General features: G+C 40.6%; 1 protein-coding gene across 15 annotated transcripts in view; it reads right to left on the bottom strand.

The window, feature by feature from the left end:
* The window catches only part of RBFOX2 (RNA binding fox-1 homolog 2), a 252,255-nt gene that overhangs the window by 131,631 nt on the left and 94,703 nt on the right, over nucleotides 1–25,921 (bottom strand). The gene's annotated exons all lie outside the window — the stretch shown is intronic.

Raw genomic sequence — 25,921 nt, forward strand, 5'->3', positions numbered from 1 at the left:
CAGAAATTATTGCAAAAGGCAGGGATGGGTGGGGTTAGTAATAAACCACCAGCACCAGTTTCTAGTGCTAGATAGATAAACGAGTTGAAGATGGGTTCTTTAAACATTAATGAAGCAATCAAAAAACTCTGACCTCCAAGATCAAGGGAAGGGAGCCAAGCTTCCTCTCTGCCCCAATTCTGGAGCCCCTTGCAGAAGCCAAGCGTGAGCACAGAACCTGCTCAGGGCCTGCATCCCCTCCCCGAAACATCAGCCTTACATCACTGTGCTTTATAAATAATTCTAAATCCTAGATTTTAAAACAGAAAACACTATATATAAACTGAAGTAAGTTTTTGCCTATTTTAAAAAAATATATATTTTGTTGATTTTTCACAGAGAGGAAGGGAGAGAGATAGAGAGCTAGAAACATAGATGAGAGAGAATCATCGATCAGCTGCCTCCTGCACACCCCCTACTGGGGATGTGCCTGCAACCAATGTACATGCCCTTGATTGGAATCGAACCCAGGACCTTTCAGTCCGCAAACCGACGCTCTATCTACTGAGCCAAACCGGTTTCGGCAAGTTTTTGCCTATTTTATTACTATCATCTTCTGAGTTCAGATCAAGTCTCTCTTCTGAAAGGAAAAGGATAAGGGTTTCAGAGTCAAGTGGGTTTTTAGCCCCTAGAAATGGCAACGGAGCAAGATACAAAGCCTGGGTTTGCAATCTGGGTCTCCAGTTACTATCGTCACAGCCTAAGGAAAGTTATTTAACCTGCCCAGGCCTCTGTTTCCTCAACCAAAAACTGGGTACACAATACTATTCCTTTTGAAGTTGTAACTAGATCAAAGGATGTAACTAGGTAAACTATCTGCCATGTTCCTGGGGACCACATTTTCTAATTCAGTTCAGTTCAACGTTTATTAAGTGCCTCCTATATGCCAGACATATAGTTATCCATTATGTTCAATGCTGAACATCAAATCATCTGTTCTAGTGGTTTCTATTCAGAAAATAACTAACTTCTCCACATGCCAATGCCCATGATTGTTCCTTGCTTGTCTACCCATTTCTCCATATTCAAATCCAAAAACCCAGCCCAGCTGTAACTGATCTCTCCCTTCTCCGGGATCCTGGTGTCTGTAACAAGACAGTCACCACCTCTGCCAGTTTCTACCACAGGCATTCCTGTGTTTACCAGTCTTGTCTCCTTTATCCACATCTTTCAGGATATATCATTCATTGGTTTTAGGCCAGCAAGTCTTTAGCATAGTGCCATGCACATAATAGGTGCACAATCCGTTCTCAAAGGTTTCTGTGTTTTGAGGAATGTTTCCCTCTTTCACTCATTAAACTAAACTAAAACAAGAGCCCTACCACCTCCCAGCTGCCTCCGGGTTCCGTTTCCCTCAGACATGTCGGAACAGCTCTCTCCTGCTTATAAAACCTCTCAGGTCTGCAGGTCTCACATTCAAGGCAGGCCCTGTGTAGGTGGCATGTTCACTCCCCGGTCTGAGTTACCTGCTAGGTGACGTTTCTTTTTCTCTTAGGATAGAAGTAAAGTCACTTTTCCTTTTCTTCTGCACTAAGATGTGCCTTTTCTCTCCCACCTTCAATTCCCAACTCACGTAAACTCAAAGCATACTGCCCCGCCACACCCCAACCTTTGCTTTAGGCAGAACTTCTCAGCTTCCTCTGGAGGCAAGATTACCTCATTTCCAGTACAGAAGAATTTATGAAACAGCCTTTTCCATTTTAATGGAAAGTCAAATCTTGACTTTCTATAAACTACTATTTAGAGTGTGTTAGATATCCATAATCAATGTTTATATGCAACTTTCCTCTAGCCCATGGCCTAAAGCTTATGCCACCAGACTCCCTATACTACATCCTAAATAACTGTATTAAAATCACACGAAGAGATTATAGTTCTTTCAAGCTCCTTGGCAACATGGAATTGTTAATATTAATTTTTAAGCAAGTATCAAAACACCACGCAATAAAATTTCACAGACTGTCACTTTAATGGTCTGATCTTTTCATCAAGTTTAGGGTAAGATAAAGATATTCCTGCTTTCCTGCAACAAAGTAGGAGAAAATACACAGAGAAAAGGGAGCCTCGAAAGGAAATAAAAACTAAAATATGTCACAAAAACTCTGGCACCTCCCAAACTCCCATTAGTACAACCATTATCAACTTCTTTGGAACCACAGGAAGAGTTACTCAGTTCCTACTCTAAAGGCATCTCTTCCTTTCCCGATTATAATTTTAAAAACTGGGGAATAGTCTGGTCAAAACTCAAATGCTTTTGTGTGTTTTCTACACACACACACACCCCCTCCAAAAACCCACAGGCAAGCTAAATAAATCTTTTTATTCATGCTCCTGCATGTCTACATTTCCCTACCTTTAAAAAAAAAAAAAAAAAAAAAAAAAAAAAAAAAAAAAAAAAAAAAAAAAGGAAGAATGAAAGGAATCAAAGATGTAACAGAAAAAAAATTGTCTCAAATCATCAAAGTCAAATAAGGAAATCTACGCTTTGCAGCTACACAGGATTCAGACTGAGAGACACAAAGGTCTAATAGTCTCGCAGTAGGAAGACACCCTGGAAAGGATCAGTCTTACACATAGGATTAAGATACACACATACTAATTCTATCAGAACATTTTATCAGACGGTGTTACTGTATTTGGAAGCTTATCAGCCTTTACATTAGTTTGGAGGGGAGGGAAGGGGAGGGGAGAGAATGTGTGAATTTGAGCATGAGAAAAGAAAGTCTTCCATGGAAGGCCCTCAGGGGAAGTCAGGTATACTTACTTCTGAGAAAGAAAAATCAGATTATCTAAGACAGCAATAAGGGTGCTGCCAGGAATTCTGACCTTACTACCGTGTTTCCCCGAAAATAAAACATCCTTAGAAAATAAGACCTACTTACAGGTTTCCTTCTGAGTGAAATATAAGGTATCCCCCCGAAAATAAGGCCCTCCCTAGGCTCTGTCTCAGAATGCTATTGCTAAACATGAGAGATTTGGTCTACTGATTCTGAAAGAAATGGAGTCACAAGAAATTCACCAGGAAATTCAGGAATTGGATTATTATGATGATGTTCCAGAAGATGATGATATGATTGCCACTGAATAAATGAGTAAAATTCTTGATACTGTAGGATTCAGTTTGTCTGGTTTGTGTTGACAACTACCATACCGTATACATGTAATAAATTTCCTTTATTTTCATTTAACAAAGATGTGTACTGTATTCTTCTTCATGGAAAAATAAGACATCCCCTGAAAATAAGACCTAGTGCATCTTTGGGAGCAAAAATTAATATAAGACACTGTCTTATTTTGGGGGAAACAGGGTAGTATAATGTATCCTGAAATCCGGCTTCTAAAAATGCTGGATTTTCCAACGTGAAGAGCAGGGTGGGGAGAAAGGATTTTAGAGCCATACTTTAAAGAATTTAAAAATATTTTTTTTCCTCTCACCATTTATGCCCCCTACACCCTCTTCCACATCCCGCAATCACCAGTGTTGTCCATGTCAAAGAGCTCTTTATATTTTTTCTTTCTTTTTCGCTCAATCCCTCCACCTCTCCAGCCACCCTCCCCAGCTGTCAATCAGCTCTCTATGAATCTGCCTCTATTTTGCTTAGTAGTTCAGTTTTTTTCATTATATTCAACATATGAGTGAAATCATATGATACCTGTTTTTCTCTGACGGTCTTATTTCACTCAGCATAATGTTCTCCAGGTCCATCCGTGCTGTCATAATGAATAGAATTCCTTCTGTATTATGGCTGAGTAGTATTTCATTGTGTAAATATACCAGAGCTATTTAGTCCACTCATCTACTGATGGTCACCAGGGCTACTTCCAAGTCCTTGGAGCTACATTTTAGACTCCCTGCCTCACAGTCTAAAAATTCAAGAGACTGTTGTGTTTTATGCAAGTTTCTCTGTGAGTGTAAAAGGCTGGTGGGGGAACTACGGACATCTGAGGAGCCAACACAATTTCTCAAAAATATTCTTGAGAAGTCAGGCACTGAAAATTTTTCAAAAGAAATCAGAGGCAACCTCTATACATAATTGATACTCCTTTCACTTTCAGGATTGTAGAGACAATACAGACTTACCACAAATAGTGAGCTATAGAAACGGGCCATCTGAGGTCCAACTGAATTTTACTTTTGAAAAAGGTTGAAAGAATGGGGCTCCTTAAACTTTGTTTCCTCTCAGCTTAAAATCACGAGCAAGCTAAATGAATCTTCTTATTCATGCTCCTGCATGTCCACATTTCCCTACCTTAAAAAAAAAAAAAAAAAAAAAAAAGGAAGAATGAAAGGAAACAAAGAAGTAACAACAACAAAAATGGTCTCAAATCATTCAAGTCAAATAAGGAAACCTACGCTAAGATTCCCAGAGGGCAGTTCTCTATTGGAATCTTGCTACTCAAAATGTGGACCATGGAGCAGCAGCAGAGTAGCATTAACTGGGGCTTCTTAGACATGGACAATCTCAGGCTCCATCCTGAACTTACAGAATCAAAATCAACCCAGTCACGAAAGCTCCAGGTGATTCCCATGCACATTCAAGTCTGAGAAGCTGGTGAAGATAGAGCACTGTCCTCAGCAGCAGCAGACACTTTAGGGATCCCCACTTTCCAGTTAGAGGATCTGTTAGTTAACTAAGCACCCTGCTTGCTGATTTCAACATAACAAACCAGCTACTATTTAAAGAGGACACATGTGTGGGAACTCTGCATGCGTTATCTCATTGGATCTTCACACTATCTATGTAAGGTAAGTTCTATGTTCTCTTTTTCACACATAAAAACAAACTGGGGCTTAAAATGGTCAAATAATTTGCCCATTGTCTCACAGCAAATGAGTAGAGAAACCAAAAGCGGAAAACAAGTTTTTAAGATTCCAAGATCATTTCAATTACAACACACGTACTCACTGATAAAAATTAACCAAGACTACCAGAATCATTGGAAATTTTATCCTTGGTAGAACCCTGCAGTCTGCCTCTGCCTCTTACCAAGACTGCACACAATCAGTGACGGAGAAGAGGTTTGGGACTCCATGTACACACATTGCACCTGAGTTTCCAAAGGCTGGGCCTCTGGTCCAGTACTGCTACCATGACTGATGTCATTCAAAGAATGATTCCAGAAACTCTTGTTATTGTTACCCTCTAAAGTGAGCTCCAAAAAAGGGTACGTCTCAAAGCTCACCTCTAGGAATCATTTGTTAGAGCTCTTACCCCCATTTTTAGGAAACCTAGAGGGACCATTCTTAAAGAGGAAAATGTATTATCTTAAGTGCTCTGCTTTTCTTCAGTATGTTTCAATCATGCTCTCAAATAACCTACCATATTTCTAACTAACTTGTTCTGGCAACCCCTCTACTACACTTTTTGAGTTCTTGAAGCCCTTATCCCAACCACATATTTATTTATCCATTCCAGTCCTGTCCTCCACTCACTCCATGGCCCATAATTACAACCCCTCCCTTGTGAATATCCATAGGAATTTGTGTTCTCCATCACTACTGTCTGCCAATACTCCATCCTGATGAAATACAAGTATCTGCCTTCTCTGTGCCGGGGCACAATCAGCTGGATGTTGTGGAGATAAATCATATAACCTAGTTGACTGACTTCATTGTATATTCATAACACAAACCTCAACTGGGCACTTGACAACGAATGCCAAACAATCCTACCAAAGCTCCCTCATAAGCCTTCGGGCTCACCACTATTAGTACTATTTCTTAGCCAATCCTCAAATCTCCTTCATTCACTCCTTACCACCCAACTCTAAGCTGTTGCTCTACCCAAATATTTCATTTTAGAAAAGAGAAGCATTAGACAGCCTCTTCTGTCCGCCAAATCTACAATCCTATCTAGAGATGCATGCATCTCCTCCTCCTCACATTCTGTTAGAATGAAAAACGCGTCCCTAGCATCAAAGGCCCATGTCACCACTTGTGCTCACAGGGGAGGACTGTGTGCTGGTTATCGTCCGCTGTCTCCCTCTCTAATCATTACTGTCCCACCAGCAAATAAACACATGTCCATCTTCAGAAAAACTCCCCTCTGCTCTCATATACTGCTGGGGAAGGTAGACCCTGGTATCCACTCTGGAATCAGATTGGCAATATCCAGTTTTGAAATGTGCATGGCCCATGGCTCAGCAATCCACCTCCAACCAGCGTAACTTAGAAAATCCCATCCGGAGTAGAAAAAAGTACGCTAGCACTCTGTAAAAGGAGGGGGAAACCTTCAAAAATACAAATGCCCCGTCATAGGTGGCTAAATGACCATGGTTTTTAAACAGTCTCCTTTCCTCCTTCTAGTTACCTACCATTTCTCTGCTCACCACTTCACAGTAAAACTTCTAAAAATTGTCTCCACTTTACCTCTCATTTCTTCTTCAATCTACTAAACATAAAGTTTCTAAGCTCCCCATTCTATGGAACTAATTGGTCAATGCCAACCACTTTCAAGTTACTTAAACCAATGGACATGGTGCTGTCCTCAGCTTATCTGACATCACAGCAGGATTCAACAAAGTTGGCAGCCTTCTTAAAGCATTCTATTCTAGCTTCTGAGATACTGCAATCCTGGTTTTTCTCCTGCATCACTGATTACTTCCCAGTATCTTTTTCTGGCTTCTCCCTCAACAAACCTCTAACAAGGAAGTGTTCCTGGGGGCTGGTCCTGGGTCATTCCCGTCTCTCTTTTCAGTAGTCTCATTCTTTCCCTATACTTCCAATACCATCCATAGGCTCACAATGACCAGTTATATCTCTGCCTAACGTCTTCTCGTGCTCCAGTATGACTATGTAGCTGTCTCACAGGCAAGTCTAACATACCTGCACAAAACTGGGCTCTGAAATCTCTGCAGCCACCAGCCTTGATACCTGGTTTGCCCCTGGCTCTCCTCACCTCGGTAAGTGCGATTATGAAAGCCAGAGACCCTTCCCTTTTCCCTCACCCCTCATATCAAACCCATTAGTGAGTCCTGTGTGTCTGACGTCTCTTGATCTCCACCGCCACCACCTTAACCCAAGCTAGCATCACTCTTTCCTGGACATCGCAATAGTTACTCCATTCTATTGTTGTTTCCCTTGAAAACATTCATGACAGCAGCCAGAAGGAACGCCTTGAAATGAAAATCAGATCATATCACTTCTCTGATTCTATAAGTTCACATTGCACTTAATTTTTTTTCTATCTGAAGTCTGTATAATGGCCTGTAAGGTCCTTGATGATCTGCTAAGTGCCTGCCTCTCCAGCCTCATTTCATATCATTATCTCCCTTTCAATCACTACGCTTTAAATACACTGATCTTGTGTCAGGGCAGTTCCTGGTCTAGAGCAAATCCATCCATCTCCCTGGCATCCCTGCAACCCTTTCCCCCCTCTTCTTGAAATCCCTGTTCACCCTGCCTTCATTCTTTGCAAGGCCTGCTCCTGCTTATCTTTAAGACCTCAGCTTAAATAACACCTCCTAAATTAAACTCCAGACTCTATCTAGCTGGAGATCCTTCTCCACAAGTCCACATTCTCTATTACTGTGCTCTGTTTGTTTTCCTCCTAGCAGTTATAAAGATCCATAACATATTTATTGGCTTTTCTTATTTGTTATAGATTTATCTATTGGAACGTAATATCCTGTGTATATCATACACAACTAAGATCTACTGTGGAACATTTTACCCCTTGACTTTTGTTAGGGAAGGTCAAAGTTATTTGTAGGCGTTTCTGGCACTCAGGCAACTGTCTAACCAAGTCCTATAAATAAAGTTAAGAGTGCCACTAATTTTTCCCTACTTACCAAAAGGACAAAAGGATAAAAGTTTTACCCTAGCTACAAATCATAACCACACGCCAGCACCAATGGCTTTATAATACTAGTTTGAAAAAAATCATAATATTAATATAAAAAAGCAGTTCTAATCTAATCATTTACTTAAGCTAATTTGAACATGAACAGTCTGAACTGTCTCCCTCCCAATACTATAAATTTGCTCAGCACAATAAAATAATAGCATCCCAATCCAAATTCCACTGTGATCAAGCTCGCTGTAGAGAAGTTAATTGCCTAGAGCCTAGAACCATGTGCCTACACTTGTTACATGTGGTTATTTGAGTTTCATTTCATTTAAATTAAAAATGAATATTAAGATTCACATTCCTCAGCCTTAATATTAAAATTTCAGTTCCTCAGTCCCATTAGCCACATTTCAGGTACTCAAGTACCACATGAAGCTTGTGTCTATTTTAATGGACAGGGCAGATGTGACACATTTTCACTGACCCAACAACCTCTACTGGGCAGGACTGGTGTAGAACATGTTAATAACCAGGAAGCAAAAGGCCCTCTAATCACCCAGAATATCAAACTGTTCATGTACTTTCATCAGCAGAAAAGCTCCACCAGGCTTTCTCTCTAAATCTATTTGTTTTTATTTTAGAAATATTTCTGTATTGATTATCTGGCTGCTTGCCCACCAAATATTAAAGCAAATTAGGGAAGGGAGCTAGGAAGCAGTAGGGAATAAGTACCAGAGGATAGAGGAAGGCAGCCACATCCAGAAACAAGAGAGGACCAAGAGGAAAAAAATCTAAACAAGCAGATATCAGAAAGTAGACATGTCAAAATGAGGCGATATAGTAATAAAAAAATGAACAGAAACTCCTGAAATATCAGTCTTTTACAAAGTCCTTAACAATAACTGATGTTGACAATTGTGTTAAACCATTAAGAAAAGCATCTAGCATTATACTACTAAGAACACAAATTATATAGTTATACAGCACATTTTATAAGGCTTTATTTCATCCATAGAATGGAATACTACATAGCCTTTGGGGAGGGATGAGGATGCTCTTAAAATACTAATATGAAATACTCTACTACATGTCTTTAGGTGTTTGTTTTTTTTTAAATATATTTTATTGATTTTTCACAGAGAGGAAGAGAAAGGGATAGAGAGTTAGAAACATCAATGAGAGAGAATCATCAATCAGCTGCCTCCTTCACACCCCCTATTGGGGATGCACCCGCAACCAAGGCACTTGCCCCTGACCGGAATCGAACCTGGGACCTTTCAGTCCGCAGTCTGACGCTCTATCCACTAAGCCAAACCGGTTTCGGCTTTAGGTGTTTTCTAAAAGCTTCAGAACAATGTATAGCACAGTACCACTGAATTAAAAAGGGGGGTAAGGGATAATTATATACAAAAAGGTACCCCTTGACTCTAGGGGAAAGATACTGGGGACTTAAGACAGGAATACAGAAGCAACTTTTCACTTTGTACCTTTTGAATAAAGTTTTTTTATTAAAAAAAATAACTTTAAATTTAAGGGGAGGGGGGTGAAAAGCAAGTTCTTTATCCCCAAGAAATATAATCTAATGCTTATCTGGGCATCAAAAAAAAACTCAAGGAAAAAATTTACTTTTTTTTTTCTTTACCAATGACTAGTCACCTAAATATATAACACATTTATTAAGAATAAGTATTCTTAATAAAAAAAACTATTTGAAGTCCCAATAACTGATTTTTAAAAACATGAAGTTGAACTTCTAAATCTATCCCCCTAATCTACTGTCCTTAAACCATTCAACACCAAAATAATGGAAATAAACTTTTAACTTAACAATTACTGATTTCTATTAATGAAAGAAGTCAAATACACACACACACACACACACACACACACACAAACATTTTCATCATCTGTAAAATGGGTAGTAATGCCCACAACACCATGATGTCAGACCCAAATAAAATCGATTATGTTAAACTATTTAGTAAACAGAGCATAATATACTACTAGAGGCTCAGTGCAGGAAATTCATGCAAAGGTAGGGTCCCTAGGCCTGGCTGGCGATCAGGGCCCATCAGGGCCATCCTTCCCTGACAGCTGGGAGCAGGGGCCATTTTTCATTCTACACCATCCCCTGGTGGTCAGTGCCATCATAGCAGGCGGCTGAACTCCTGGTTGGTTTAACTCCCAAGGGGACAATTTGCATATTAGCCTTTTTTTATATAGGATCATTACCATTACAATCACCACTATAACAGCATGTGAGTTACATAACAAAAATGAGATGAGAGTAATTAAATAAACAGAAACTTGGGCTTGGAGCCCAAAGAATGCTGTGAACTTGTTAAACCTCTTGCACCAACTTTATTATCTCTTTATTTGCAGAAAATATTACACCAGGAACTTCAGTTTCCTTCTTTAAAGAACTGAAGAAGAGGTGGGAGTTAAGTGGTTGTGAGAACAAGAGTAGTAAAAGATTTAAAGCAATTAGGGAATAAATATATCTGAAATATATAACCTCTTTTAGCAAGTTGTCAATATGCAGTCCAACAAATTTTAAACTGATGCTAGCAGTACAGTATTTCTCTTCTACAATTTATTCATTCAAAATAAAAATACTAAACATATGTATATCATTTCTACTGAGTATACACCAATCTATTGTTTAAAAGTGGGATGCCATTTTGAGAAATAAAGATAATAAGTGAGATCCTGTGATGCAGGAAGACAATTTTTAACCAGTGCACTAAGGCATAGGCTGTATAACTGAAACAAAAATGGCTTAATCTTTTTCATTTTTTGTACTTAAAAATGACTTAACTTCTCCAAAACATGCTTTGAAGACTGAAGCAAATGAATTTACTTCTTGAAGCCATGAACTCAACTCTGACACTATTTCTGGTGATGATTTTAACCCATACCCACATTTGTGCGTGAGTCATGCTGCACTGTATTGTTCAGTGCAGTCTATTTTGAAAAGCAGTAATGGTCAAATAATTTTGAGAAACAGGCAATAAGCAATTTCATTATTTGTCAAATTTCAGCTTTCCATAACCTCCTAACAGCATACTAAAAGTATCTATTGATACTTTTTACCAATTTCAAATATATTTGCAAGGAGAAAATAAGCTATCCAGGAGTTTAAGAGATTACCTGACAGGCAGATAGATGCCAAGAATTTGTTGCACAATTTAAAGGGTTACAATCAGGATAATGTGAGTATGAGAAACAGACAAACAGCTTGAAAGTTTTATACCAAAGGTACTGCTGATTTATATACTTCTCTGCTCTGAATGACCATATTCAAGCAGCTTTAAATAAGCGGTTAAGATTGCTGGAGGATCAGAACTCTGCCTTTCCTGGATGATACACTTAGAATGCCTATTTATGAGTCTACATGTATGATGAGGTTGAGGGTCTTCTGAACCAACAGGAAAGGAAATCTAATCCATGCTAGACTGGACTAGACCATTCTATCCCAGACCTAACTGATGGCTTCAATATCAAAGTTCTTCCAAAAGTTAGCACATAACAAACTCTAGACACTTACTTTCAGGCTATGACCACACTTTCAATAACGTAAGTGAGTTCTGTGGGACTTACTTCAATCATTTCAGAAACATAGTTTATTTTTAGTAAATATAATAGTCCCCCACATGGGAAGCTACAACCATGCCAAAAATTTCTATGAGGAGATAAAACCCTATTTATAGACCTATCAGTTGCTCCTTGCTTAGGTGGTAACATAGTTTCCACTTTAATCCTGATATGACCTCCCCTGACTTCTCAGGTCTCTAATGTTCTTTTCACCCTAAAGTTGCTCACATTTATCTCTATCTCCACAGGGTACTTAAGCTACTGAGGGGGGAGGAGGTGGAGTGAGGGAGGAAAGGATCTCCTTTCCCTAAATAAGCTTTCTCCTTTTCTGGAGACTTTTAAGTAAGTTTCAGAAAAAAAGGAGAAGAAAATTGTTCTTCATTTGGTGAGTTTTTGGGGAAGAGACATTCAGCAATCATCAAGATTACTGCTACACAGGTGAGCAATGTATGTGGCAAATGAGGCTATTGATGTCTTCATCTGTATATGATTTAGCTTAAAGTTTTCCATCTTGTAAAGGGTTTCTAATGTACAGAATACTGTACTCAAAAGCTAACCAGGAAACCAAAAGATAAATACAAGATTATATTTTTCTTAAAAATTGTGATCTCAGAAATTGAGCTGTTGCTTTACATTAGCTGCTGTCATCTTTACATGCTTCACTTAAAGTGCTATGGAAATGACCTACCCAGGTTTCTGGATATGACTCCATCCACAATTCTATAAGGACATCTTACTCTGACTTGGTGAGCCATTTTCATTGTTTCCTTTCACTAGCAGGGGCACGACCCAGCCCCATCTCACCCCCCCTGCCCAACGCTATACTCTGGATGAAACTGTAAATAAACCCCATCTTTACAGCTGTTGTAAACCCTAACCCCCTTCATCTCTGATTTACTGTCCCTGGTTCACTTTTTTTTTCTTTCTCTTTTACAATCTTAAGCATATACTGCCTTTTGTTATTAACTGCATGCTTGTAGGTCTTATGTCCTGAATGAAACTGCAAATTCCACTCAGTTATGAGCTCCTCAATGGCATGACCATGTCTTATTTGTCTCGGTATCATCAGTGTCAGTAAACATTGCTGAAATATCTGTTCGCCTGATCCAGATGGTGAACAGGGTAGTAATTACACATCACTTAGTGGACCTCACATTGCACACAACTGGGAAAGCCCACTAGAACTGTAGTAGAATTGAATCACAAGAAATTCCTAAAAGGAAGGAGAAGCACAGGGCCATTCAGTAATGCCAACACATCTTCCGTTGGATTCTCCTCATCTTTCTCAGGTGATCTGAGAGATGATGAACACAGAATGTACCAAATGAGGGGCAAAGGATAACATTTCCTTACCACAAGAAAATTCTAGCTGCCTTGTTCCCTATATATTACTTACCCTCTAAGGCTGACTTCTTCCTGCCTACCCTAATCCACAGTAAAATCCCTAACCCTCCAATACCTGATGTAGTTACTTAGCATTTTTACTTGTAACAACAAGGGATGGATGGCTTTAAGTTTCACAAAAAATAAAATTAAACATGGGTACATTCACCTGACTGTAAAAGTCAGCAATCACCTTCACTTGGGGTGGTAAACACAAAATACAATGTATAGGCGATGTTTTGTAGAATTACCGTATATGTCTGAAACCCATATAATTTTATTAACCAATGTCACCACAATAATTTAAATCAATCGATAGATAAACAATGTTAGCAACCACCAGAAAATATTACTTTAAAAATATTTTTCAACAGTGAAGTTTACCATATAAAATGGCATTTCTCTTTTTTTTTAGATTGATTTGAGAGAGAGAGATTTGAGAGAAACATCAATTGGTTGCCTCCTGTACACACCAGGACTGGAGACTGGTCCAAAAATCAAACCTGCCACCTTTGGGTGTATGGGATGATGCTTCCTTTTTAAAAGAAGACATATGGAAGTACTGAAGAAAGAACTTAAGAGTTTGGAAGTGAAATAGAACAGGAATCAAACTGCCAAATCACTACTCACTAGCTGTGACCTTGAGCAAGTACTTTAACCTCTCTTAACCTGTTTTCAACTAAATTTGTTCTTCATCTATAAATGCAGTGTTATTAGGAACATTAGAAATAATGTATTAAAACACCTAGGTCAGTGCCTGGCTTAATAAATTATCATTGTTAATAGCTTTGCTTATTGTCACTTTTCTTAGCCCACAATAAACAGCAGAAAATGACCCGTTGGAAAATATGACAGTTGAAGACTATCAATATAATTTACTTTCAACTGACAACAAGAGAATATCACTAAGATCCACCTAAAGAGAGCTATTTTCTCTGAATTTAAAAGTAAAATCTGCAGGACCTGGCATCATCCTGCAACACAAAAGGTTGCTGGTTAAGAGGGGCGAGTGGCATGCAGCAGGCAGCCAATAGATGTTGCATCCTCACTTTCTCTCTCTCCCTTTCTCTCTCTCTAAAAATCAACAAATATATATGTATATATTTTAATTGAAAACTGTAGGAAGAGAAACACAAAGTGTTCCACTAGGCAAGATGTCCCTATTAAGCCAGATGGTAGGATAATTTATAAAGACTGTAATGAAAACAAAGCCCTTAGGGGGGAGGGGAGCTATCTAATGGAAGATAGCTACCTTAGAGACTCCGGGTAGGGGAAACCCAATATTGCAGTAGCTGTGTCATTGAAAGCTTTGAATAAAGGAGATGTTCTTTAAACTCCTCAAAATTTTCCCCTAAACCGGAGATACTTACCTGACCATCGTAAACACAAGGCAAGGAGAGAAGGAAGCCCCTGTGGTGTGTGAGAAAGGGGGCTACTGAGGAAGTGGGAGAGGCTGGTGACCAGGAGGAGAACTTTGTTATGGAGGAAAGAGAACACCAGCTACACCGTTTTCTGCTGCTGCTTTCAGGGGATGGCAGGAATGTTTATGTCACTCACCTGCTCTAGTGAAAGGGGAGACAGTAGTGTTTGGCCTTTCTACACGGCAGGATGGAAAAACGATGAAGGAGTTAAAGCTTTCCTGTGAGAACGAAAATGCTGGAAGGACTTCAGGGATTTTCTAGCCAGCCCAGTGAAATGGAAGAAAGTCTGGGCATCAGAGCCAGATGGGCCTTCCTAGGTATTTGACCTTGGGCAAGTTGGACAGCCTCTGCAGCCTTCCCTTGTCTCATCTACAAAATCGGTTGGACAGCATTTGCCCTGCAGAGGACAAACTGTGAAAAGCAAACTGTTCAGAATTGGCACTCAATACAGGTTAAATGGGGCTTTTCCCCAAACCTCGGGCTGGCCGTCCATAAAATACGCTGATGGCTGGTATATATAGCGAAATCATAAACATTTGTTCTCTCGCTTTCCTTTTCTGCTAACTTAGCAGAAAGGGAATCAAATCAAGTCCAAGTAGGGAAAGTGACTTTCCCAAGGTTACACTGGCAGAGTTAGGGCTTAAAATCAGTTTCTTCAAGCTCAATGCATTGCATTTGCCTCATTTGTAACATCCCTTTGGGGACGCAGCAAGCTTAGATAAGTATTTCTTATGTGGGTTCAGAGAGTCAATTCGAACAAGAGAACAAACTGACTGCAATGCCAGCAGCTCCCTGTGACTCAGACACCCAAGAGTTAAACACTCAGCCTTAGCCAAAGCTCCAGAGAGCTGTGGTTGGGCAGACTTCTTATGGGAGCAGGCCAGGGAGGCACTGAAATCCATTCCTCGGTATGATTGGTTGGTCCTCAAAGGAGGGCGGTTGGGGGAGAGAGAAAAAGGGAGAAGAATGTCACCCGATCCCCACGGGTAAACAACAGCAGGAGCATCTGCTCAGGTTTTCAACTAAATCCGTACAATATTTCTGAACACTTGACCACCAAACTCGTAATGCCGCCACCTCTGACCTTCACAGACAAGAGAGCCCTTGTTCGGTAATGACCAGATTCTTAGTAATACAATCTGGACGAACAAATGCAAAAGGACAGTTTAATATTTCTCTAGCACAAAATTAGTACCCAGCGCTTGTGCTCTAGGTGCCTGAAATCAAAATCAGCACAGCCATCATACTCCTCCCAACCCCCTTGCCGCTCTCAGAGGGACCAGCCTGCTCCCTCCTACTCCACTGCCATTTCAGATACAAGATGAGGCAGCACAATCACATCCCTTCCATCCTTTTTAAGAGGAGCCCCCTCCTTTTTAAAAAGGGTATCTTATTGCAAGATGCAACCTCTCTGTAATTATGTTAGCACACATGTGCAAAGCAGAGAGAGGGGAGGGCTTGGGGAGAGAGAAACCCAATACCTTGCCAAATCCATTGGGAAGTCTGCCCAAGTTATTAATCCAGGCGGGGCCACTTAACTGAATTGGTTGAGGCAATGCCCTTCAATCCTGGCTACATTCTTTCCCCCAGGGGATAATGCAGGAAGGGCCGTCTCAAAATCTTATTATCCCCAACTATACTCCGTTTTCTCAGAAGTTTCTCTCTCCCACTTCAAAGGCATACACAAACATTTCAGTTCTGAGCAGAGAATGAGAGAGGCAGATGCATCCCCAATGCACTTCTGGGACTCCGCAGACTGATCACCAAGGGGCCCCTGAAAACTGCATTCTTTGTCCTTACATACGAAGACTTACATACCAAAGTCCCAATAGCTGAAACCCAGGGAGAGAGGAGAACTGAAGACAGACTAAGGAGAACACCTCCTACTGAATTACTAAACGGGGAGGACCTTGAAGAAACCAAGTCAGTTCAGGGACCTACTTGAGTCCACCTTAGTGTGGCCCTAGGGACCAAACGGTCTGAAATACCCATCTCTCGGGATTGTGTGGACCAGGAATGACCTGGAACCATGGTGGACTCAAAGAGCAAAGGCGCCTCACCAGTGGGCCCAACGAAGCAAACCGGTTTCAGGAAGTGGCCGGCACTCCTTATGTCTCCTCTTTGTTTCTGCTTTATAATACTAACACCAGATTTAATCTAAACTATGCTGCTAATGCCCTTTGCTAACACATGTCTCACTTATAAATCTCAGGGAACATAAGTGACTCAGCTCTCTTTTGCAGGAATGTTCAGCAAATTAACTATTCAAGGAGATTCCACGTGGTCACTAAGCACACAGGCTTCAGTGTCAGGTAGGCCTAGGTTTAAATACCTGTCCCACCACTCCCTAGCTCTGACCTAAACCTCTCCAAATCACAGGTCTTTCTTCTGTCAAATACGGCTCCTACTGTCTGCTTCATACAGAGAGTTGTTAAGAATACTGAGGAACAGAGGGTGTGTGTGTGTACTTAACATAGTACTTGATGCATTACTAAGCATTCGATAAATAGGAGCTGTCACTATACATTATCACTGAGGATTATAAAACAACTCCTATAAAGAAACAATACTGCCATCTGACAACTGTATTATCATCCTGCACCTTAGCCATCCCATCAGAGAGTTGTAAATAGCAGAAAAATGCCAAAGATTACTTAATGACTCTCTATTGAACAGTATGCTAGGTGCTAGGGAAGAGTGAAGGACACAACCTCTGCCTATAGAATATCTCACGCTGAGGACGGACACCACAAAAAGGAAGTCATGAGGAGGTCATGTACCAAGGGGATGGGGGTCTCGGTAGGGAACCACTACTCAGTGTTTGTGTTCCACTGCGGAAGGGTTTTGTGTAATTCTAGTCCCCGCAGTCTGGGTCATGTTGAATAGATCTACCAAGGTCATGGAGCAGGGGAGTGCAGGAAAGGAAAGCAAAGTCCATTCTGGAACTCTATGTACTCAGTGTGAGAGGAGGGGAGAATGGGAATATATGCAGTGGGGGAATTTTGGTCTTTTCACATTATACCAAGCAAAAATAATACCAAGCATGGAGTTGGCAACCATGACCAAGCATTTTCAGGCAGGCACTACACAATCACTGCTTATTGGCTTAGCGCAGCAGTACATAAATTTTTTAGCAAACAGACATGGAGCTCTCAAAGAATTATACCCGTGTAATAAAAAACATATATACTCACTGGAAACCATGTACTGGGGAAGAACAGAAGGGCTGGATTCTACTAGTCAGTGGCACCCAAACTCACATTAGTGCTCTTTCTCTCTGACAGATTTTCATCATCACAATCCCAACCTGGTCCACTCTCACACACACCTTAAGGTCTGCACTGTTGATGGAGTAGAGCAGGGCCAGACCATTCTTGGTCATGACAGCATCCATCCATCAGGTAACAAAATAACATTTGGGGGAAGCATGAACTGAGAATGAACGCTCTACGTCACAGACCCAGCTCTGCCACTACCAAGAGCTCTAAGAATATAAGACGATAGATAGCCTTGGGAAAGTCGCCTAACCTCGCTGGGACTCAGTCCCCCACATGCAAAACAAGGGCGATGTGATGAAATCCAGCTCTGACATTCAATCATTTAGGACCTGAGGGCCAAGTTGATGTTCCCTACCCTGTTCTTGTTTCAATGTTAGGGCAGACATGCCACAGAGAAGCCAGAGTATTAAGATCAGTAATTATAATTCTCTCTCCAAACTAGATGAAAGTTCAGGCACAGAAGAAAGCCAGCACGCATTTCTGAAATATAAACTAAAAGGTTTGGGGACTTACAGTCCTGGCCTAGACCATTCGTTTTATGAAGGTCAGGACTTTTTCTTCTTGGATGGTAGACCAGGAAAGAAAGCACCAGAAAGCAATGGGACAACAGTAAAGGACCTAGCAACTGGAAGGGCACATCATTTGCTTGCCAAAGGAGCCTTCCTAACACTACATTGAGAAGGACATGCTGGAGCCTTAGAGTAAGCATTCATTCCAAAAATACAGGAATGAAGGCTGCTATTTATGGCCAATGGGTCAGGACCTGAAAGGTGGGTGTAATCTTCACTGAACAAATCCTATAGTCAGAAATAATCTTGCAACTGCCAGCACTCAACAAACTGGCAGCTCTTTGGAGAGAACTCTCTAGGGACCCAGAGCTGCAGTAACCAAGGGAAATGTATCCAGATTAGATCAGCACAGGCCTCTCTGGTTCCACGTGAAGTATTGTAGGGGGCAAAGGCACTGGCCAACACACAAGATTTACACAATGAGCTCCCTGAAGGCTGCACGTGTTCAGGTCAGAAGAACTGCTGTTTTGCTACAAATGCCTCATAAGCAGCAGATGCTAAGTATCCTATTTACCTATTGATACCTTTAGCTATAATTCCTCAAGAGAGTCTAACTGGTTTGTTTTTCAGCATAGTTGCCCATTCTAAGTTAGAAAGAATAATTCTTATTTATTGTCCCATTCATCCCCTTTACCTTTGTCTAACTAAAATAAAATCCTAAATAAGATGTGGTGGTCCGTGAGGTCCGAAACGTTGGTGACCACTGCAATAGAGTATTATCCTATATAATAAAGAGGTAATATGCAAATTGACCATCACTCCAACACACAAGATGGCTGCCCCCATGGAGACACAACATGGCTGCCACAAGATGGCCAGCAGGGGAGAGCAGTTGTGGGTGATCAGGCCAGCAGGGGAGGGCAGTTGGGGATGACAGGGCAGTTAGGGGTGACCAGGCCAGCAGGAGAGGGAAGTTGGAGGCAACCAGGACAGCAGGGAAGGGCAGTTAGGGGCAATTGGGCCAGCAGGGGAGGGCAATTAAGGCTGACCAGGCTGGCAAGGAAGGGAAGTTAGCGGTGACTGAGCAAGCAGGGGAGGGCAGTTGGGGGCAACCAGACTAGCAGGGGAGGACAGTTAGGGGCAACCCGGCTGGCAGGGGAGGGCAGTTAGGGGCAATAGAGATGGCAGGGAACAGTTAGGTGTTGATCAGGCTGGCAGGGGATTGGTTAGAGGGTTATCAGGCTGGCAAGCAGAAGCAGTTAGGGGCAATCAGGCAGGCAGGTAGGCAAGGCCCATGCCCAAAATTCATGCATGGAGGGTAGGGTGTCCTTAGCCCGGCATACACCCTCTCCAATCTGGGACTCCTCAAGGGATGTTGATTTGAGCCCGATCTCTGTGGTCCGAACCAGCAGTCGGACATGCCTCTCACAATCCAGGATTGCTGGCTCCTAACCACTCACCTGCCTGCCTGCCTCATCGCCCCTAACCACTCTCTCTGCCGTTCTGATCGCCCCCAACCCCCCTCCCCATCAGCCTGCTAGCACCCAACTGCCACCACCCCCCTTGCTGGTCATATCACCCCCAACTGCGCGCCCCCCCCCCCCACCCCCCGGCCTGATCTTCCCTAACCGCCTCTGCCTTGGCCCTGCCACCATGGCTTTTTCCGGAAGGATGTCTAGAAGGTCTCCCAACCTAATTAGCATATTACCCTTTTATTAGTATAGATTGAGTCCATTTATATGAAATATCCAGAAAAGGCAAATCTATAGGGACAAAAAGTAGACTAGTGGTTTTTTAGGACTTGGAGGGATACGGAGGATAGAGGAACTAGAAAATGATGACTAAGGGGTACGTGGCTTCTTTGTGGAGTGATCAAATGTTCTAAAATTGGTTGTGGTGACAGCTGAACAACTGAACGTAACAGCTGTGAACATACTAAAAGCCAATGAACTGTATACTTTAAATGAGTGAACTGTACACTTTAAATGGATAAATTGTATAATATCAACTTATATCTCAATAATGGTATTAAAAATGCCTCAAAGAAATGCAACCTCCACTAGCAAGGGAAATTTAATGAGAGATTAAAAGTTAAATATACTTTATTTTTATTTTATTTTATTCTGGCCATCCCTTGTTTCTAAAGGCTCCTCACACCTTCCTTAGCAACTGCTCATTTTGCTATTTCCATCCCTTGCTCCACTGCAATCTCCAGCTCAGGCTTATGCTCTTCCCAGATAACTAGTTGGAGGTTGCACTGCTTGGGTCTTAAAGTCTTTCCCAGCTCTCTCTTTACTTTAGTGTCCTTCCTTTTACATATAGCTTCCCTCTGTCCCAGAAGAGATAGTAAAATCACCCCAGCCCGCCCTCCCCAGCGGAAGCTAATGACCTGCTGCATGATGAAAAAAGAATGAACATAAATGACACTATAAAAGCACAAGTTTGGGAGTTTCAACAAATCTGAGTTCCAATCAAAGCATCTGAGCGAGTTACTCTAAGTCTCACTTGCAGTTTCCACTTCCATAACTTTTTTTTTTTTTTGGGGGGGGGGGGGAGCACACGACCTAATGCATCTAATGCATGTGATCAGTACAAAAATTAAATGGGAAAATCTATGTAAATGATTACTATGATGCCTGGCACACAGAAGGAATTTAATAATTAATAACCATTATTTATAGAAGCCTTATGCCCAATCTTTTCATACTGTCATCCAGCACATCAGCCTATGTGTCAAAAAGGCGGAACAAAAGCAGGCCATAAGTACCATCAAATTGTTTATAAGCATTCTTCTATTTATTTTGACCCCTCTCTACTCACACATCACTAATCCAGTCTTAATACTTTTAGAGTTTTTACTTCAATTATTTTTTTCTAGACTCACTTTAACCTCAAATATTAGACTCAGTATTGTCTCTCCAGCACCATGTTCCCTCCTCAAACATAATCTGTATGTATCACCTTAATGGTAACACTTGAAGCCACTGTGGGTGAATTGTTTACCCACAGTAGCCAGCACTCAGTATCCTATTCCTCATAAAAGCCTATCATCAAATCAATACAACTTAAGATTAAGTTTAGAAGAAATTATGACAGAATCTTACAATAGCATACTAGGCAGCCATGAAAATGGTGCTACAGAAATAGTTAATGGCATGAAAAGGTATCTACAATGGAATAGGAAAGAGCTGAAAGTACATTACAAAATTTTGTACAATGTGATGACATTTTATATGAAATTTTAAAATGTGTGTATATGCAAATACAGCTGTACAGAAATAAGATTAGACCAACAAACAATAAAAATATAAAGTTAAATATATCAAATTCTTTGGTCTGCTGTATTTTCTAAATTTTCTTTTATGGGTGTATATTGTTTTTAAGAAAAAGTTTACAACAGAAATTTAAAAATTACAAATATTTTAAAATATATTTTATTGGTTTTCTAAAGAGATTAGGGAGAGGGATAGAGAAAAACATTAATGAGAGAGAAACATCAATCAGCTGCCTCCTGCCCACCCCTTACTGGGGATGAGCCCGCAACCAAGGTACATGCCCTTGACCAGAATCGAACCTGGGACCTTTCAGTCTGCAGGCTGACGCTCTATTCACTGAGCCAAACCGGTCAGGGCAAAAAAATTACAAATATTCTTATCATTTTCTTAGCAGAAACTATAGCATGGCGTCTAGAGTAAAAAAGACCAGGATTCAAATCTCTACCACTTAATACATGTAAACTTTAGCAGTCACTAGAACCTGTAGCCTTGGTGTGCTCATCTGGGAAAAGCAGATGAAGATGAACACCCTAGCGGAATGCTCGGCAATGGTCTTCAGTGAGTCTGTGTCCTATTCTCCGGCAGAGGTTCTCAACATGATCAGAGTCACCTGGAGAGCCTGCTGAGCCGGAGAGCTGGTTCCAGCCCCAGCGTTTCTGACCAATAGGTGTGGGGAGGAGGAGACCATGAATTTGCATAAGTTCCAAGGTGATACTGATGCTTCTGGTCTGTAAAACACATTTTGAGGATCACTGCTCTGGGTAATGAGAGCAAAGTCTTCTTAGAATATGCTACGCAGATATTAATTGTGTGCTCTTTCAGAATAATAATATTTCAGAAATATTTGCACAGTGGATACTGAATTAAATAAATTAGAGCCTAATACTGCCCATTCACTTAAAAATCTCAGACTTGACAACATGGAATAACTCACTCCAAGACATTAAGGGAATTGGTTTTCCACTTACGTTCGAAGCAAATAATAATAATTAGGATTGAATTTAGCATATCCGACTTTAGCATGGAACAAAATGTCTGAGAATGTGGACATGGATACAACAAAATTCAAGAGACAGACATTGTGACTGCGCTGGGGGGTGGGAGGAAGGGCACGGGGAGACAGGGCGCAGGGAGAGCAGTCTCTAGAGTAGAGTGTCAGAGCGCTTGCTTTGCTCCAGGTGCCCTCTGCTGATGGAAACAGACATAGCCACTTGCTCCATGGCTCCCTCCCTTTTCTCCTCTCCTCCCAGGAGAGCCAAGAGTCCTTGGAGTGTGACTCAGACTTGAGGAAAGGTTTCCAGTTATGAAATTTTCCTAAGCCCATCCACAGTCAGGATAAACCTTTTCTTCTGTCAGCTTTCCCCTTTTCTTTTTATCTGCAGCTTATCTCTCCAACAGTTAACTGCATCAGGATGGCAGAACAAGTGAACAGCATTTATCATAAAGGTACTGTATGTGGAATTTAATTTGCAACTGCATTTCACTTCAAAAAAGGCTAGCATTGCCGAAACCGGTTTGGCTCAGTGGATAGAGCATCAGCCTGTGGACTGAAGGGTCCGGTTCAATTCCGGGCAAGGGCATGTACCTTGGTTGTGGGCACAGTGCAAGAGGCAGCTAATCGATGTTTCTCTCTCATGGATGTTTCTATCCCTCTCCTTTCCTCTCTGTAAAAAAAAAAAATCAATAAAAATATAGTATAACTTTTTTAAAAGGCTAGCATTTAGCACAGTGGGAAGAATTCCTTTTGTAAACAGTCTCCAATGCAATGTGAAACCCTGATAGTATTAAAAAAAAAAATACTAACTGATGAAGCATTTAGTTTATTTCAATGAAAACTGTTTTATAGCACCATTCCAGGCAACTAAAAGTAGTTTGAGAAAATTTTAGAGCTGGTAAAGATCTCTAGTATTATCATCTCTAACTTCCTCATTGGTATGAGGAAACTGAAGAACTGAAGAGGTAAAGTGACATATACAAAGTCAGACTCAGTGACCAAGCCAAGTTTCCTGACTCCTGCATGACTCATGGTCTTTCCACTATATTATGCAGTCTTTATTTAGAAACAGTTTTCATTTAGTCATTATCAAGACAAGGTAACTGAATTTTAACCAACTCATAGAGGGTAAGAAACTAATGAAACTATTCCTGAGAGGAGAGGGAGAGAAAAAAATTCTATCTTTTTCTACTGTAAAAATTAAGACTTTCCTACTATCAATCATTTCCTAGTAGCAATCATTTTTAAATCAAGTTAATCTTTACAGGATCAAAAACTGCACTGATTATCAGCAGTTTAAATGTCTAAATCAGGAGGAGGCAAACTATGGTCCATGGGCCAGATCTAGCCTGTGGCTTCTTTTTATACTACCCACGTACAACGTACAGACCATAAGCTAAGATGGTTTTTACATTTTTAATGGGGTGTGGGGATCAAAAAAAGCATAATCATGAGACATTTTTATGAAATTCTAATTGCAGTGCCTGAAAATAAAATTTATTATCAATAGAACACAAAGCCATCCTCATGCCTTTATACTAGTATAAAACTATGGTTGCTTACTTACTACAGCAGCAGAGTTGAATAGCTGCACCAGAAACTGTGTGGCCCAAAAGAGTCTAAAATATCTCTCTGATATCTTTACATGAAATGTTTGCCCATTCCTGTTCTAAACTATTGATAAATGTGATATGTGAACCTTTGTTCAAGTCAAAGTATTGGGTTATACGTCCTATGGAGGTTCGGTCCCAGTCGTGAGCTCCCCACAAATTTAGCAGGAGTCCTGCAAAGGGTGAGTGGATGCACAGGGTGGATGGCCTGTATGGCCTGGCAACCTGATCTCCCCTCCAGACAAGCAGAGGGCACTGTGCTAGGCTTTGACGTAGTTTTTAATTGCTATTTACCAGCAATGCTATAAAAGCATTCCCACTTTATAAATGAGGAACCAAGCACAAGAGATAAGACAGGTTAAACATCAGGCCTAATCTAGAATTTGAATCTGGCCTGTCTGATACCAAAGTTCTCTGATCACTCCCCAGTGTTTTTTAAACATGTCCCAGTCAACTGAGAGGTTTATGAGCAAAAGGAAGTCCAGAGAGTGGGGCTCCACTTACATTTTTTTATATATTGTGTCCATATATTGGGTCGGCAGCTAAGTAATTGCGGATTTTTTAAAGAAAATCATAGACAATTTTTTCATGGAACTAAATAACTTTATTCTGTAATGTATTGCCCATTTTGATCAATGACCTTTTGCCATCTTTCAGGCAGCATCATAATCCCACGTTCAAAAAACTTCTGGTTTTTATTAGCAAAAAACTGAATCAGGTACGATTTGACATCATCATCATTATTGAAATTTTTACCATTCAAGGAGTTTTGTAAAGATCAAAACAAAAAGTAATCAGATGGTGCAAGGTCAGGACTATATGGTGGATGTGGCAAAACATCCCAACCAAGCTCCATTAATTTTTGCCGAGTGACCAAAGATGTGTGTGGCCTTGCATTGTCATGATGGAATACAACACCTTTTCGATTTGTCAATTCGAGCCGCTTTTCTTCAACTGCATTGTTTAATTTCGTTAGTTGTTCAATGTAGACATCAGAATTGATCGTTCGGTTGGGTGGTAAGAGTTCAAAGTAGACAATTCCTTTGTAATCCCACCAAACTGATAACAAAACCTTCTTTTGATGAATATCAGCTTTTGATGTTGTTTGAGTTGGTTCACCTGGCCTGCTCCACGATCTTTTCTGCTTGATATTGTTGTAAACAACCCATTTTTCATCGCCAGTTATCAGTCGTTTTAAAAATGGATCATTTTCATTACGTTTCTTTAGCAAATCGCAGCTGCTAATGCGTTGCGTTAACTGTGATTCTTTAATTTCGTGAGGAACCCATGTATCGAGTTTTAAAACATAGCCAAGTTGTTTTAAGTGATTTTCAATGCATGTATGTGATACATGAAGCTTCTCTGCAATCTCACGTGTTGTACTGTGACAGTCCGAATTGATTATTGCTTTGATTAGGGCGTCATCAACTTCAACTGGACGACCAGAGCGTTTTTCATCTTTGAGTGAAAAATCACCAGAACAAAATTTGGCAAACCAATTTTGACAGTGCCGTTCTTTCAAGGCTTCGTCACCATAAACAGCACATAACTTTTTATGAGCTTGCGATGCGTTTTTCCCTTTGAGGAAATAAAAAAGCAAAATATGACGAAAATGTTCCTTTTGATTTTCCATTTTTTAACGAACGCCAAACGAAAACTACAAAACAGATCTAAAAACTTTTTTTACTGATTAACAGCTGAATAGCCAACTATCAAATAACAAAATGTGTTTTACATTTGTACGTCTGCAAACCTAAAAATTCAACTGAAGCCATGTGTGTGAAACCCGCAATTACTTAGTTGCCGACCCAATAATTTGTTTGAAAGGGAATTTGCTGTTAGAAAATGTATTTAGATTGTCAGCATACCTAAAAGCTAAACTCTATGCCACTTATTACCACCTTTGGCAAATCTCTCACAAAAATGGAAAGCTTAATATTCTCATCTACCAATGGAGATGAAAATTCTGATCCCCTACACACAGACCACGCTGGGGTCTCACCAAGATCAAATGAGAGTGAATATGAA

The sequence above is a fragment of the Pipistrellus hanaki genome, assembly GCF_964339955.1.
Source record: "Pipistrellus hanaki genome assembly, chromosome: 3".
Classification (NCBI taxonomy): Eukaryota; Metazoa; Chordata; class Mammalia; order Chiroptera; family Vespertilionidae; genus Pipistrellus; species Pipistrellus hanaki.